This window comes from Octopus sinensis, linkage group LG28 (genome assembly GCF_006345805.1).
Source record: "Octopus sinensis linkage group LG28, ASM634580v1, whole genome shotgun sequence".
Lineage (NCBI taxonomy): Eukaryota > Metazoa > Mollusca > Cephalopoda > Octopoda > Octopodidae > Octopus > Octopus sinensis.
In genome coordinates, this window is record NC_043024.1 from 17,070,228 (window position 1) to 17,074,999 (window position 4,772).

The window sequence follows — 4,772 nt, forward strand, 5'->3', positions numbered from 1 at the left end:
TACCTCGTTTCTAAAATACAGAACCAACACGGTGTTGAAACAACCATGGTAAATCCCCTAACACAAAAGGTTAGCTCTAAACTGCAAAAATAATAAAACCCCAACAGTTTTTATTGATACCAGGACAGGGATACAAAGTCCTAGCAGAGGTATTTGATAAGGGTCTATAACTAACTGATTCATTGAGGGGAAGCTATCTTGCTTCCTAACCCTGAAAACTAAACCCATAACCCGGCTTTCTACAGCTCACAACACCTTAATTGCAGTAATATCACAGAGAATGAAGAAGCATCTAGAAGAAGCGCTAAGGGCAAAAGAGCAAAAGATAGTTCAAACAAAGAGCAAAAGAGATGCTTCAAAGCTTCCTGTCTGTAAAGATGAAATGCTGATCAATAAAACTATAATCAATAAAAGCACGAAATTAAACAGAATATTTGGAATAACTGTGGAATATGTGGAGGTTGGCAAGAAACGGTCATGTTGTCACTGGTTACTTTGTCGTAGTGAAGAAGGAATACATTTACAGGTATAGCAGAGGAATCAGAGTTAACATTCATTGGAAGTTATAAAATTTGTGAAATACTAACCGGGATGTGTAGATATTCACTAAAAAGTATTCTTTGAAAATGACAAAGTAACCATACAAAGGGATATACCAATATACTTTGGAAGAGAGATCAGGAAAAAAGATGTCCCCTATTTGCAGTATCAAGCCTAACAGAGGACATTGTATTTCTGAAAGAAATGGGGAAATTATTGAAATATATTGTTGTTTTTAGGATGGTCAGTTTTGTGGGGGGTTTTTTGGCCAAATAAACCTGCACTATATATTCGTTCTCCACTGTTCTTATTTTAACTCATGTCCATTGTCCAGAAATCTTTCATCACACACTTATGACCTCTTCTGTCAGCACTTTCCGTTCTCGTGTGTGTTCCTGCTCTTCTCAGTCCATTCGTTTCTTCTGTGATGTATATCCTTATATGCACGTGCATTTGTGTCTGTATTTGTGTGTGTGTGTGTACATATGTGTGGGTGTGTGTGTGTCATTGTTCTTTGTAGCAGTATGATCCTCTCCTCACCCCTATTCCCTCCCCTGTTGCTGACCTTGACCCTGGCTTTTGGTACTGCTCCTGTATCTTGTTGTGTGTTGTATTTCGTGGTAGTTGTTGTTACTGTTGTTATTGTTGGTCTCATTAAGGCCGTTTGTGAAGTTGCTGGATGTGTGTTTGTGTGTGTATATATACACACACACACACACACACAAACACACATAGAGTAACTTCACAAATGGCTGCAACAACATCAACAATGCAACCAACTGTGACAACAACAACAACAACTACCACAATGGCAGCAGCATTGGCAAACACACAAACACAGAGAGATACAGGAACAGTACCAAAAGCCAAGGTTAAGGGCAGCAGGAGCAGGGGCGGGGAGGATCATAGTGCTACTAAGAACAATCACGCACACACAAATACAGACACAAATGCATGCACATATAAGGATACACATCATAGAAAAACAGAACGGACTAAGCAGAGCAGGAGCACACACAAGGACAGAAAGTGTTGCAGATGTGTGATGAAAGATTTCCGGACAATGGACATGAGTTAAAATAATAACAGTAATAAACAAGTGAAGAACAAATAAATAGTGTGCTTGTTTATTTGGCAAAACAAAAACAAAAATGACCATCCCAAAAAACAATATCTGTTTCAACACATGGTTTCACATCAGCATTCTTGCAACACAAATTCATAAACGTATTGAAATATAATGGTTTGGAAATAGAAATAATCAGAATATGGAACATGAAAAAGAAATAAACCCTATAACAGGTGCCTTAGGGTTGAAAAAAACCAAAAAAACCAGACAAATATATAACTGCAGGACATAAAAATATACACAGCAGCGTATTGGGAGCAGCAGTTGTAGTTGTGTACACATTAAGTGGGGCGTTGGGGATGCTATAGAAAGAAGCCTTCTAAGTGGTTTTCTGACAGTGTGTGACTCGTTTGCTTGTGTGAAGGCACATAGCTTAGTGGTTAGAGTGTTGCACTTACAATTGTGAGGTCAGGGGTTCGACTCCCAGAACGGGCGTTGCGTTGTGTTCTTGAGCAAAGCACTTCATTTCACATTGATCTGCGATCATTTTAACATCTGAAATGTGGCACCCTGTTGCACCTGTACAGGTAATGTCGATTTGATGGAGGGAGTGAACTTATGTCTACACAAACATTTGATCACTATAAACAAATCATCTGTGTGATTGTTTGTTAAGAAACTGTCAAACACTGAGATGTCGTCTAATGACGGGAGAGTCCAATTGTCAACAGGGTATAACTACAAATTTTAGCCCACACCACAGACTTTGAATGATCATAACTTTCAGAAAAATATTGGGTTGTCCGGAAAGTTTGTGCCGATTTATAGTAGCTAACCTTTTGACTTACCCTCCCAGGCACCTCAATTCTGGGAAGAGGGTATTTTCAAGTTAAAGTAAAGATGGAGACACATTGTGCAACAAAATGGTTCATATTTGGTTCATTAACAATGTAACGGCAAGTATTTATTGACCTTTTTCTTTCCTTTAAAAATCGGCATGAACTTTCCAGACAATCCAATAGATATTTTTAATGAAACTTTCTGTGAATACATGTTATATCAAGTAGATTCTGAATATACAAAATTTTTTTTGGGGAAAGTGTTTTAGAAGAGGTGTGAGGAGGATACAGTTGGGGGTTATTTTTGCAAACTGTTCCCCACTGGGGGAGGCGGGATTCAGAACAAGTCGTCCATATTTGTTTCAGTTTCTCTATTTTGTGCGTTTGTGCATCTGTATATAACCCTTAACAGCAGTCGTAAAATTTCAGGAAAGAAATTGAAAAGTTAAGGAGCGGGTGTATTAAAAAGTATAAAAGATTTTTTCTTTGCATATTGAGAATTTCCATTGGAGATTAGGTTGTAATCCACAGAGAATAAAAGCACAAAAGGGTGGCATGCTTATTGTCAGTGTCTTCACACACACAGATACACATATATATAACGAAAAAAAGTTCAAACATTATAGAGATTATGTAACAAATTATACTTTACACGTCTATATTTAACTGTGTGTGTATATTCCTTATTTTTGCTTCTGGTGTCTTCTGCCTTTTTATTAGAACTGTTTACCCCGGAATTTACTTTAAGGGAAAAAAAAATAGTATGCAACAGATAAGTCGTCTTAATAACATGTATCTGTGTACCAGACTTTTAGCTGTTATTTTTAGCATGAGTTTTCTGGTGAGGGCTTCCTTTGCCTTCATTGCCTGTTGCTTCAGTACAAATATACGGATGCACAAACCCACAAAACAGAGAAAATGTAACAAATATGGATGACTTGTTCCAAAACAGCCCCAAGTGGGGAATAGTTTGCAAATATAACCGCCAGTTGTTTTTCCCCCAAAATGCCTATATGCTCGGAATCTATCCATTTTCCTGAAAGTTAAGCGAATTGAAGTGGAGTGCAGTGAATTTTCTGAAAATCTCCCCCCACTTCTCCTAAAACACTTTCCCCCTACAAAAATTTTTTATATATTTGGAATCTACATAATATAATGCATATTAGTAGTAAATTTCATTAAAAAATATCCGTTTCTCTGAAAGTTATGATCATCCAATGTCGCGGGGGCAGAAATCTGTAGTTATATCCTGTTGACGATTGATCAATTAAATGAAATCTCTGTATAAGTTATTTTTTTTCTCATACACACACACACTCACATAGGTATATATCTTACACAAAGAGAAAGCTGGGGAAGAATATAAAAAATGGAAGTAACTTTAGAAATGCTTCTTTATCTGAAATTGTCACAGCTATAATGATGTATACATATTTGTGTGTGTGTGTATAAAAAGCTGGTTACTTAGTTACTATGTTGACATTGACAAAACAGTTACACGAACGTGTTAAAAAGTCGATTTGCGTCAAGAATAATCACATGGGATTTAAATGTGAACTACCAAGTCTTAAAAAAACGATTTGTTCCAAGAATGTCCGAAATATGTATTGGAAAATCAATGTTCAATATACAGTCGTATGTCATTTAATTAATTGAGAAAAAGACTTCTATCTCCGTATGAAATTTTTTTCTGACATGAGAGTACCTTTAGAAATTCTTTTTATCAGAAATCATCATAACCGTAATGATGTATGCATGTGTGTGTGTGTGTGTGTGTGTGTGTAAATAGTTGGTTAGGATGTCAAAGACAGAAAGTTCAAACATAGGGAGTTGAGAGAACGATTTGAAGAAATGAATCTTTATATATAGAGCAATATTATTTATTACGGAGATGTACTTGCATAGCAAGTGATTTGATCTGAGATCGTGTTGTGGAATGAAAACAATTGCAGTGTGGAAGGTGTTTGTAAGTCATTTAAGAAACACACAAAAGCCGATTGATTCACTTCAGCATTTAAGTTTAATTTGTCAAAATATTTTCGTTGCTATAAGACCGTGACCTGTTCACTGGCAGCACAGATTTTTGTCAGTGAACAGGTCGCGGTCTTAAAGTGACAAACATATTTTGACAAATTACACTTAAATTTTGAAGTGAATTGAACGGCTTTTGTGTGTTTCTTAAATGGCTTACAAACACCTTCCACGCTGCAATTGTTAATATTATTTATTTTTAATAAAAAATAAATAAACCAAGACCATATTATTCTTTCCAAGGTCAAATTATTCATGTACCCTTTTGAGCATGCATTGAGGACACACACAGG